The sequence below is a fragment of the Alosa alosa genome, chromosome 4 (genome assembly GCF_017589495.1).
Source record: "Alosa alosa isolate M-15738 ecotype Scorff River chromosome 4, AALO_Geno_1.1, whole genome shotgun sequence".
In the NCBI taxonomy this organism is placed as follows: domain Eukaryota; kingdom Metazoa; phylum Chordata; class Actinopteri; order Clupeiformes; family Clupeidae; genus Alosa; species Alosa alosa.
This window is the reverse complement of record NC_063192.1, coordinates 25061502-25074622: the sequence shown is the minus strand read 5'-3', so window position 1 is coordinate 25074622 and position 13121 is coordinate 25061502.

Sequence of the window (13121 nt, the reverse complement as noted above, 5' to 3'; positions counted from 1 at the left end):
TACATTTTCTGCTTCCTAGTTAGTTTCTTCTGTGAAAAAGGCAAAGGTTAGAGATATAATCAAAAGTTGTTGTAGCAGCAATATGTGACAATGGGCCCACCATGAGGTCATACCATCATGTGGTAGGGTAATTAATCAACAGTTCACATGATCAGGAGTTTGATCAGTATAGAAACATTAGGACTCCTTACACATGCATGCACATGCATGCACACAGGCACATACACATGTACACGCACACATGCACACAATTCAAGAATTTCTCAGAATTATGAACAAGCAAGATGGGGATGGGGTTGTATAAAATGTATTTTACATGTGAAATCTATGAACTAAACATGTTTTGGTACGTGTTGTCTAGCAGATACCAGTGAGAATTGAGTGTGCATAATGCAATTCAGTGAGACAGTTAGAATCATATATGCCTTTCAGCGTGACTTATTTTTGTGGAAAAAATGTGATGGACTTGGCGGCTGTCATATTTTGTACCGCTCTGCGGTACATCTAGTTTATTTTCCCTCACATGCCCTTTCTATCTTTTGCATTCTAGGTGTTGATTAAACAATAAGACACGAGTGGGAGTGCTATTGGTTAAGGATATCGCCACAGCTGTAATTTAGCCGTAGGTACGAGGCCGAATGCCGAATACTAAAGGTACTAACAACAGTTTCATTACCAACTAATTTATTTTTAAAGGTATAAAATTGTGTTCTCTATTGTTTAGATTTTTGTTCACTCATCCTCCGCCCACAAAAAATGGTCTAATCTTAGCCTTTGTGTTTCCCCTTGGCATTGCCAAGCAACGTAACACACTCAAGAGTCAAGTTCAGTGAGAGGCTATGGGCTTGTGCACATCCTTGTGCTTGTACTGTAGCCTAACTTGTACAGTCTGCTTACTTGTCTATACTGATAGTATTTTTTACTACCATATTTCTCTGGAGACTCAGTCAGGACGATGGAAAATCAGGAACAGGTTTTTATTCTTTTCAATGAGGGGCCAGAGCCCCTCAAGGCAGAGGTACATGTTTGTGTCACCCCATCATGGGTTTTACTAGTATTCAAAACAAATCTTACCCTTAAGTAAGTTACAAACAAAGAGAAGGAGTGACTGATAGCAATAAATGTAGTTGTGTTTCAAGACTAGTTTTAGCCATGTGGCCCCTCCTGGCATTAAAACAAAGACACCCTCCCCTCCCCAATGAAATGCTAATGTACTGGTTCCAAGGGCTATCAGATCCACAAGACAAAGGATGTTACCTGGCTATAGTGAATTCATGTGTCATGAAATGTAAATATATTCATGTTTGGTATCATTGTAATAGTCTCAGTACAATGATTGTAATGATTTGATTGTGAGAATATTTGGAACATTCTATAAGTGATATTTCTGATATATAAGATATCTCTCCTCATGTTCTTCAGATAGGTGTGAAGTAGGTGTGAGTAGGTGTGTCTGATGCCAAGTGGAGAACCAACCATGTTGGCTTGTTTTGGCGCCAAATTTCTTTCTTTGTTTAACCCATACAAAAGGGATTAACTTGCATTGTAAGACTAAGGTGAATTAGAAGGATGGAGAACTGAAGAGAAGATAGAGAGTTTGATCCAACAGAGGCCATGGCCTAGGCTACATAGACCATAGACCATTTTTTTTTGTACCCTCTCTGCTTGTAACAGAATAAACCTGATTCCTGAGTTTTCCTGAAGTTTGCCAGTCTAAGATTGATATTAAGTAATTATTCACCACAATTACTCTCATGACCTGCCTATGAATATGCAATGTAAAGGTGTGGTGGGAGGGGATGTGGCCTCTTGGTGCCATTAAGTCTAGTCAGCTTCTATTTTTTTTAAATTAAAACTACCCCCTTTCCTGGGAAGTTCTTCAGAGGCCTGGCCACATACTGTTTTTACAAACATTGACGTTTTACACCTGGGGCCTATTGCACAAAACTAGGATAAGGGATTAAGCCGGGATATCTTGGTTATCCTGGCTCAATTTATCCATGATGCACAAAAGCGGGATAGGGGGCAGCAGGATATGTTATGATATAAGTTACCATGGCGATTTATTCTGTGGAGCTAGCCGGCTCCAGACCAGGCTAAATTCCAGGATCTATTTAATCTCATCCCTCATCTCAGTCAGCAGTCACCACAAAAACGGAAACCAATAGTTATTCCACTGCCCACTACACATTGTTATCACATATACCTAGAGCCACTGTCATTATTATGACCGCCGCACAGCGAAGCGGCGGTCATATAGGTTTAGTCAGATTTTTTTTTTCTTCTTTTTTTTTCTTTCTTTTTCGCATGTCCAAATTTCCGTCAAGGATTCCCGGGACACTGAAAGACCGGGGTACACGAAACTTGGTGGGCATGTAACCCCACATGGATAGCATGGAACCTCCTGTTTTCATTTTGATCTGTAGCTCCCCCGAAAGGAGGGTAGGACAGACACAGTTTTCTGTGAATATCTCGAGAACCGTAGGGTTTAGGAGGACCATTTTTTTGTATGTTGATCTTAAAGGGCCATGTCAACCCATTCCATAACCACTCATTTTATGTATAGCGCCACCTAGTTAAACACAAAAAGTAAAATGAGGTGTTGTAATCGCAGGTATCTGTGACCTAACATAGTCAAAACTGCACGAAATTGGAAGTGTAGGATCATTATGACACCCTCTGAATGCGCCAAGTTTCGCGGGAATTCGTTCATGGGGGGGCCACACAATAAATTAATTTATGTTACTATACACCAACTGGCCTGTAGGTGGCGGAGAGAGTTTTCTGTGAATATCTCAATATATATACTGCCTGCGGTACATCTAGTTGAAACATTTGTGATCATTAATTAACTTTTACATACTCGCCATTCCCGACCTGTCATGCGACAATGTGGCGCCACGGGAGTGCCTAACCATTTTGGCAGCGTGGTGGTCGCGGCACTAGTTGCAATGCTCTCCTAAACAGATGAGAAAAGGCTATCGTTTCAATGAACCTGGTCTAGTTGCCATGGTGAATCAGTGAATCGGTGGCGGGGTCTATTTGAGCGCAAGACTTATCCAGGATAGGTTTCACCTGCCTTGATGAATCCTGGCTTGCTTGTTGTGCAACCAATTAAGCCTATGCGCTCTTGTTTTGGATTCATTGAGCGCAGCTCAGTAACTTATCCCGGATAACTTAATTCTGCTTTTGTGCAATAGGCCTCTGGTGATAGGCAAAAGGCCTCTAGACAGGCTTTCATTAAATTCAAGGATAAACAAAGGATACTTTGAATACAGACCAAAGACACAAGAGATACACATGGATACAAAAATCACAAATAACCATAAGTACACAGTACAGGTATGTACATTTACAGAAATTACACTTTCAATACATCTCATACTAAATTGAGTCCTACTCTTTATTTACTCACTCAAATATGACATTATGAAATCGCTGCTTTCTCGATTTGAATGAATGGAATGTTCCAGTTGGATAATTTAATACATTATGTGGAATGATTACTAGCTGCAAAACGCTGGAGTGAGGATGTCCTGGGATGTCACCACTTGTGATGACTCATAGAATCACCTCTTTTCCAATTAGAATAGTTCGACCGGACCTAACTGTTGTATAATGTGCAACAAAACATGGGTGTTGATAACCTACTGTAGCTAAAGAGTTGACTTTGTAAAACTCCTGATGTGATTTAAAACATGGACTTTCATAGTGTATTTTCCAAAGCACTGACTGACTCGTTTCATTTTATGTCTGCAGCAGGGGAAAGAAGCGCTACTAGGCTGCACTGGCTTATCCAACAACAGGTGCTCTTTAGTAATGCGGGTACAGTTCATGATGATCACAGAATCCTGGCAGTAGCTCTTAACACCCAGGCCCAAAAACAAACTAAGGCACTCCGTCTTTAGGTAAATGTTTATAGTTTATATATTTATCAGAGCATAGGCAAACATACAGTACTGTATATTTAATCTTATTTTAAAAATAATTTGGGCATATCTTTGGCATTTTCTGGGCGTCCGTTCGGGAAGCATTGTGTCTGAAAATATCCCACCCTACATGAGAGAGATGTGTTTATTATGAGTAAGAGCGTAAAAAGCATCAAGCATCGACTCTCATCTCCTCGAGAGGTCAACCTGCTCTTCCTGTTCCTCTTCCAGGGGCCACGAACCTCCATCCCGTCGCTGCGTCCACATCTCCAGTGCCCCCTCATCTCCACCCACAGGCACCTATTCATACCGCCCCCGGCTCCACGTGCCCTCTGCAGGGCTCAGTGCCTCCACCTACCGTCTCCACCCACCCCCTCCATCAACTCATTCTAAATCAAGCAAGTCGCTCTATCAAAACATCTAACACCTTTTCATATCTATTTATAGACCCTTTCAAGAGAGTTCCATTATCAGCATCATAGTTGGCCCCACAAGACTTCCTTTTTAACATTCCATATGTTATCTTAATGCAGAGGAAGTAGATCGGGAACCAAATGGAATGTTCAAGCATTTGACCCCAATGCTCTACTTTAGCTTCCTCACGTGTCCGATCTCACCACCGACCGTCTCTGTCCATTATCCCTCTACAACCTTCCACCCCTACGCTCCCTCCATCACCTGGGCTATAACAACTCTCTCCACTGGCTAATATCTGGACTGTCCAGAGAAGAAGGCAAACTCAGAAAGCGCCTGAACGCAGCAGGCATGTGGGGGGGCAAAAAAAATGGGGCCGAGCCTGAAATAGCTTGCCGCCCGATTTAACACAGCGCTTTACAGCGCACTCTTTGTCTCGTTCACAGCCATCTGCTCGCCAGCAGATCGGATCCAGCAGGAGCGGGCGATGGCTCAGGGTGGCGTGGAGTGGCGTGCGGCACTGTTTTTTTTTTTTTTTTTTTTTTAACCCTCTCTCTGCCAGTGCCCGTGGTCATGCCTCCACAGGGGGCAACAAAAGAGTGATTCTACCGGTTGACCAGAGGAATGCGAGGATAATGCTGGTCACGAGACCGTGCCCTCTCTCTCGTTGGTGACTTCATGTTGTTTGCGTGCTCACAATTACAACAGCTGACTGTTTCCCGAGGACAAACATCCCATGACCGGCCCTCCAGCCCCAGGTTATTACATCAACGCTGACAAGATTTGAAGAGCCTGCCTAATGTGATTGCAGTCCGTATGTGGGTTACAATGGGCCCCTGGTGTGAGCGTGATTTGACGACAGTTTCATGTGAAGCCGACAGAAAGACACAATACATCGACAATACATACACCCCTCTCCTCTCCAGTTGCACTAGCTAGTTCAAATCATCTGAATCTTCTGAAGATGCCATTCCATTCTCTCTCTTTCTCTCTCTAAGAAATTGCCTTTATGGATTTCCACTGTCTCTCCACTGTCAATGTGTTTTTCTCTGAAGCTCTTGCTCTCCTTTCTCTCTCTGGTTATCCAGTGTTATTATTATGTCACAAAGGTCAGAACATACGACTGTGTGTGTGTGTGTGTGTACAGTATGTGTATGTGTGTGTGTGTGTGTGTGTGTGTGTGTGTGTGTGTGTGTGTGTGTGTGCGCGCACTCTCATAATTGAGTACATATACTGTATGTGTGTGTGCTCTTCTTTGAGTGTATATGTGTGTACATGTGTCCTTCAGTGCATGTGTGTAAGAGAGTGTATGCTTGTGTGTGTCTGTAAGTGCATGTACAGTACGTATGTGTATGCTTTAGTGCATGCATGTGCTTTAGTGTCTTTGTGTGTATGTGTGTGTGTGTTAGGTGTGTTTGTGTTTAAGAAAAAACCCACTGCATAAAGCTCTCTCCTCTTCCATTAACTTGCTCCAGCATCTGTATATGTGAGCAACAGGGCTTTCATTCCTAGTTCCTCCCACAGCTGTGAAACAGAAGGGGGGGGGGTCACACCCATGCAATTACAGATCCATCTCTCTAAGGAACACCATTGCATACACCTCTCTCCTCCATTCCATTCTCTTCTCCGTCCTTCTGTTCTTCTGTGACGTTCTTCCTATCTGTTGTGTTTTTTTACGCCTCACGTCTGCCTCCCCCTCTCTCACTACAGCGTCCACGCGGGACATAATCCACACGGAGAGGACAGTAGGAGTAAAAAATATCCAGCTCAAGAATGAGAGGAATGGCTGTGGTTTCCACTGGGTTTCTCGTCATGAGCTTCTCCACGGGCTCCCTGGGCTGAGCTGAGCCCAGCTCCAGATATGTGCTCCCCACTTCCCCAGGACATTTCCCAAACCCAGCCGCCTGGCTATGCCTTTGTTCACAGGCCACCCTGTGTGCACTGCACCCCTGGAGCTTTGGCCTCACCCTCTCTCTCTCTCTCTCTCTCTCTCTCTCTCTCTCTCTCTCTCTCTCTCTCTCTCTCTCTCTCTCGCTCTCTCTCTCCTCCTCCTTTATTGTGACTCTGCCTTCTGTGGATACTGTATCTCTTTCGTTCCTCTCACTCTCTGCCGACAGCAAAGCAGACGTCTGCTGTGCGCACATGCAACACTGCCGACAGCAAAGCAGACGTCTGCTGTGCGCACATGCAACACTGCCGACAGCAAAGCAGACGTCTGCTGTGCGCACATGCAATACTGGCGACAGCAAAGCAGACGTCTGCTGTGCGCACATGCAACACTAAACAAACACTGGGCTCTTTCTTGTTTGTTTTTTTGCTAATATACTCAGACATGCTCATGGAACACACACACACACACACACACACACACACACACACACACACATATACATATACACCCCACACACACACACACACACACACACACACACACACATATACATATACACCACACACACACGGCATTACACACACACACACACACACACACACACACACATATACATATACACCCCCCCACACACACACATACACACACTAACTGGCTAAAGTATATGGGTGGGAACAAAACTGATAGATAGATAGAGTCTAGAGACCAGCATAAAATAAATATGGACATATCAGCAAGTAGGCAAGGTAATATAAGAAAAACTATAGAAAAAACTATATATATATATATATATATATATAAGAAAAGGTATAAGTGTGGCCACAACCGGCTGTGGCATGGAGGGAGGGGTTATGCATATGTGCTAATATAGCACATAAAACAGTGAGGCAGAAAGACAGTGGTAAAAAGTGGCTAGTGGACAGACAGTATCCAAACATGGAGGGGGTGAAGAGGCAGACAGACTATGCGGAGAAGTCTATCTGTCCTCTTCCCTTAAGTGAAGCATTGAACAGTTCAATGGCCCTGGGGACAAAAGACTTCCTCAGTCTGTCTGTTGTGCAAGGCAGTGAGTAAAGTCTCCAGCTGATCAGGCTCTTCTGCTTTACAACAGTGCTGTGGAGTGGATGACACTCATTGTCCAATATGTTGATCAGTTTGTTCAGGGTCCTTTTGTCAGATATTGAAGTGATGCACTCCAGTTCAGCTCACACTACAGAGCCAGCTTTCCTTACCAGTCTGTCAAGTCGCCCCGCATCCTTCTTCTTTGTGCTTCCTCTCCAGCATACCACTGCATAGAAAAGGACGCTGGCAACAACAGCCAGGTAGAACATCCTGAGGAGCTTGCTGGACACATTGAAGGACCGCAGCCTCCTCAGGAAGTACAGCCTGCTCTGCCCTTTCTTGTAGAGTGCGTCAGTGTTGGCTGACCAGTCCAGTTTATTGTCCAGGTGGAGACCCAGATACTTATAGGTGCTTACCACCTCCACATTGACCTCATCAATGGAGACTGGTAGCAGAGTGGGCTTAGACCTGATCGAGGAATGTTTGACTTGTTTCTTTCCAGTAGGGGTTTGTAGTAAGATATCATATTTGGCTTAGTTTGTGTGTGTGTGTGTGTGTGTGTGTGTGTGTGTGAGAGAGAGAGAGAGAGTGAGAGAGAGAGAGAGAGAGTGTGTGAGTGTGTGTGTGAGAGGGAGAGAGAGAGAGAGAAAGATGGTGACACTGACAGAGGAAAATTTAAGAATCTTAAATCCTGTGCCTGTGAGCCTATTGAGTCTTTGAAACAATTTTTAAAATAAAAAACTCAACGGTTGCCTCCAAGACATACATACACACACACTCACACATACACACACACACAAAACCTCACCTACTCAAAGCAAATCACACCTACGTGCACTTGGCACGCATAGGCTTTCTACACAAATCCGTATCCAGCAGTGCATCACTTTGTGTGTGTGTGTGTGTGTGTGTGTGTGTGTGTGTGTGTGTGTGTGTGTGTGTGTGTGTTTGTCAGTAAATTGGATGCAACTTCTCCCTGGCTTTAAAGCACTATGAGTGGTCTAACACAGCAGTGTACCTGGAATGTGGATAACAATCAGTGAGTCAGAATATGAACACTTTCACTGAGGCTAGGACACACAGGAGAGCCACAACAATAATACAGTAATCTGAATGTACAAGCCCAAAGCTAACTGACATGTTGCTTGATTGCCTGTGTGTCACCCCTCTGTTCCCCCTACGGGCCGTCTGACGTTTTCCGTGGTAAACACACGGGCAGGTTGCCGGCTTGCAGTGGGGAGACTAATTAAGGGAGATTGGCCTCACCTGGCGCCGATGTAGGCCTATATATCATCGCCATCCCAGGTATCTCTCTCTCTCTCTCTCTTCTACCGTTCAGACACAATTTTTGACACACCGCACTCAGGGATGGATTACTGCACGGGCCTACTGGGCCCTGGCCCAGGGGCCCAAGGGGTCAGGGGGCCCTGAAGCCCAAGCCTTTGCATGGAATCTTTGCCTCAATATCAACAAATCAGAATGTAGGCTATGAATCTGGCTGAATTTAGTATTGGCCATCTCCAAAATGCACCAGAATACAGGAAACATCAAACAAATGAAAAAATTCTGGGGGAGGACCCCCAAACCCCCCCTCCCACATTTAGTGACAATAAGTGTGGGGACCTTAATACATCTGGGCCCAGGGGCCCGAAAGTTCATAATCCGCCCATGACGGCACTGCAAACCACTTCTACTCACTTAGGTCTACATATGACCAACACGCATCCATACACTTCATTTTCACCCCCCTGGACATGATCATTCATTATAGCTCACTTTAAATAAATATAATTTATTTATTGGAATTTGTTGTCAGTCTCTTTTGTGTTGTGCCATGAGCCGGGCGTAACACCTGTGGAATGGGAACATGTATAGAATGACATCCAGGAGAAAACACACACACACACCCTTGGGGATCAGTAAAGTATCTATCTATCTATCTATCTATCTATCTATCTATCTATCTATCACACACACACATACATACATGGCACGCATGCATGCATGCATGCACGCACACACGCATACACACCAAACACACAACGTGTTAACATGTGATGAAATGCTTTTGAATCACGTAGAGCAGTGTTGCCTGTCCTGACCATGGTGTAAACAAAAGTGGCAGTCCATCCTAGAGCTGGACACTGACCCTGGTTGTTCTACCTGACTCCTGTGTGCTCACTGACCCTGGTTGTTCTATCTGACTCCCTGTGTGCTCACTGACCCTGGTTGTTCTACCTGACTCCTGTGTACTCTACCTGGAGACAAGGCTTTCAGCTCAGTCTGTAGTGGCAAAACTCGGATGTTTTGTTTTGTTCCATTGACCGATTCGGATTGTTCCTTTCACTACTTCTGAGGATACCAGTGTATTGTAGCCTATTTGATGCATAAACATGGTCCGGGAAGCATCATGATGAAGTAAATTGATATTTATTTGATATATAAATAAAATGTTTTAGAAATGAAAACATGACATAAACTGTTTGCTCTATTGTTTGCTTTGCATCTTGTTCATTTCAGGTTCATGGTCACGGTCAATGAATAATGGAATGTGCACGCACCAGAACCCACCTCTGGCCTTGGCCTATAGAGGCCACACAGACTCAGAAATCATGAAAACGGTCAAAATAAAAAATGCTATCAAACAAAAATAAGATAAAATAAGACAAATAGATAGGTATACGAAGTGAAACTGAAATATTGATATGGCTACAAAGTTTGAGTCATTGACAGTGATATCAGCACATTACTTAACACAGCAAGAGACGGGGTTTAAATCCAGCTACTAGAAACCATGAAAACAATAACATATCTGTGCTGGTAGATTTTGACTGATCGTGTATACGAAAATGTTTATGTAGATGCTAGATCTTAGCATGTCAAGATTTGTGTGCATGTGTGTGTGTGTGTGTGTGTGGTCTGAGCAGCTCATAACATTTCCATTTCACCAAATGTCTGCTAAAATAAACCTTAAATAAAACTTCAACTTTAAATGTAACTAACTTAAAAGCTGCGACCCATATAAAAGGCTGCTCCCTGATGTGTCTCAGAGGCTCAACAGCAGGAATCTCACACACGGAGGCAATTTTGGTAGCATAACCATGTCAGGGCGGCCCTAAATTACACAAACAAACTGCCAAACCATATGCTAATATGCCTACAGCTCCTTGACAGAGACCACAACTGACACTTTCCCCAAGTCTTTACAGTAAAAGAAGACATATCAATTAAAAGTACTTGAAAGTGTCATTTGGTTTACTGACGTTCATCACTGCAGGCGGTTCTGTTTACAAGCCACAACCTCAGGAACACAGATGTGGATCCGGGGCTCTGACTTATTTATTTGCCTGGGGTGCTGTATGCAATCCATGGTGCCAGGGAATCGAAAGAGTCCTGATTGGACAATTCCATGCCATTGAGGGTCAGTCTTTGATTGCTCCATCAATACCGAACCCAGGATGTCACAGTCACTCCGGGGGGAATAAATAGCCGTTTTGATTTTGCAATCATGACAAGAGCACACGGTCTTCAGTTCAATCACGCCAACCACAGGGGACAACAGCCTCCATTAGGTCAATTGTACGTCTTATGCGTGTGTGTGTGTGTGTGTGTGTGTGTGTGTGTGTGTGTGTGTGTGTGTGTGTGTGTGTGTGTGTGCGTGTGCGTGCGTGTGTATGTTTGTGTGTGTGAGTCCGCAGACACATGTACTGTAGGAGTTAGCTATCTCACACACACCCAAAAGGCTTTTTTTAGGGTAAAACTTCCTCTACAAGCACACTAGCGTTTAAAGATGCTTGAGCAGGCTTCTGTTCCTCAAGGAGTGCGCTCTGTCATACTAAGCAGCTAACTGGCTACTGCACTCTTCAGCAGGAAGACAAGGAACATAATGAATTTCAGAAGATCGCCTCGATAGGAGAGCCGAGTGGAAGCGAGAACGGCTGAGAGAGGAGCTCGACTTCAACACAGACGTCAGCACCGGGACTTCACACGCTCTGCTGACACACGCGTCTCGTGGACACCGTGGAACCTCTCTCCGCAGAACAAGAACACAGCTCTTTTTTCTTATTCTCTCAAGCAGAGCTTTTTTCTTTCCCCCTGTCAGACGCTTAATCTTCCCTCAGGGGGACTTCTATGGAGCCGGCTGAGAATGACTCAGCAGAAATCTGAATCACTCCTCTGCATTATGGGTTAAAGTCATCGCAGTGATAGTACATCGCCACATGGTTTTATGTAATGACCAGAAGAGAAGCCAATGAGTTTAGCTTGTTATATGATTCTTACTAAACTAACAGAATTTGAGGGCTATATGCATACAACTGTATGGATGGACATTAGTACCAGACACCAGCTAAATGCTGGTAAAGTATGAAAGTGGCTTGTTTCTAGACACAAAAGAATGATTTACTTTTCAGTGGCTGGTGAATTTGATCATGTATTTGTCAGTAGGAGGTCGATTTTCACTTTTTAAAAAGTTAATTTCCACCCCTAATACAAGAACACTGCAGTCACTTAATGGAGCTCAGATGAGTTGAAATGGTGCCTCATCAGTTATTCCATTCAAGACTTCATCTTCATGCACATGATTGGAAGTGAACTAAACGCTGACACAAGCTCCTACTACTGTTACTCCTGCCAGCTGTCTCTTTCCATGAGCTGATCAGGGGGGAAGTAGGGCCTTTAATGTGATAATTCATATGCGTTTCTGCCTGAAAAACAGATCCTATAGCACTTTCCACTACCAAATGCCCTGGTGGGAGAATGCTGGGTCATGGAACGGGTGTTTTGTTGTGTACATTTCTGCCAAGCAGTTTAGATTGAATAGTAATGTCCCTCGGAGCAACTTGGGGTTAAGTGGCTTGCTCACGGCCACAGCGGTGGAAGCCGAGAATTGAACCCACTACTGCACTTCAGACTACTGCATGCTAGCCCAGCTCCTTAGCCCGTCAGAAACACTCTCTATAAAGCACATAAGAATGCCAGCCATCCCAAATAATGTACAAACAGGAGCTAAGGGGGTAGAGAGAGGTTATAAAAGCTTTCTGGAAAAAATAAATTCTGTTTACTTCCATCATCAGTGTGCACCTCCCCCCTCTCCACTGGAGAAATAGAAAGGGAGAAAAAAACTAAAACACACACACACACACACTGAATAGTTTTCAGAGGTCTCCATCCGAGGCTGATTACATTTTCAGAGATGAGATTTGGAGTGAGTTTTTGGAGGGCAGGAGAGAGAGAGAGAGAGAGAGAGAGAGAGAGAGAGAGGGAAAGAGGGAGATGTTGAAAGGGAGAAGGAGGGGAGGTGGGGTGTGGGCTTGCTGTCATTGATACACTACTGGATTAGCAATCATCCACGGCAATCTCTTCCCCTGCCAGACACACACAAGCACCCACCACACTCTGCACACATACAGATTTATCGCGCCTCTTCTCTGGCATTCCCTTCAAGGCACAAAAAAGACAATTCCACATGACTGACTGAAATATTTATATTTATTTTTAACTTGCTAATATGCACATGGTACCAAGGGGAACCTCCAACAAAAGAAAGAGAACAAAAGACAGACAGCAAGAGGGAGAGGCGGATGGACAGAAGGAAACAGAGAGAAGAGATAGAGACAGGAGAGAGAGATAGAGAGATAGAGAGAGAAAGAGAGAGAGAGAGGGGTGCAGTGCACACAGGGTGGCCTGTGAACAAAGGCATAGCCAGGCGGCTGGGTTTGGGAAATGTCCTGGGGAAGTGGGGAGCACATATCTGGAGCTGGGCTCAGCTCAGCCCAGGGAGCCGCAGAGGGGTTTGATTACATTAGTAATACTGCGCTCAGTCA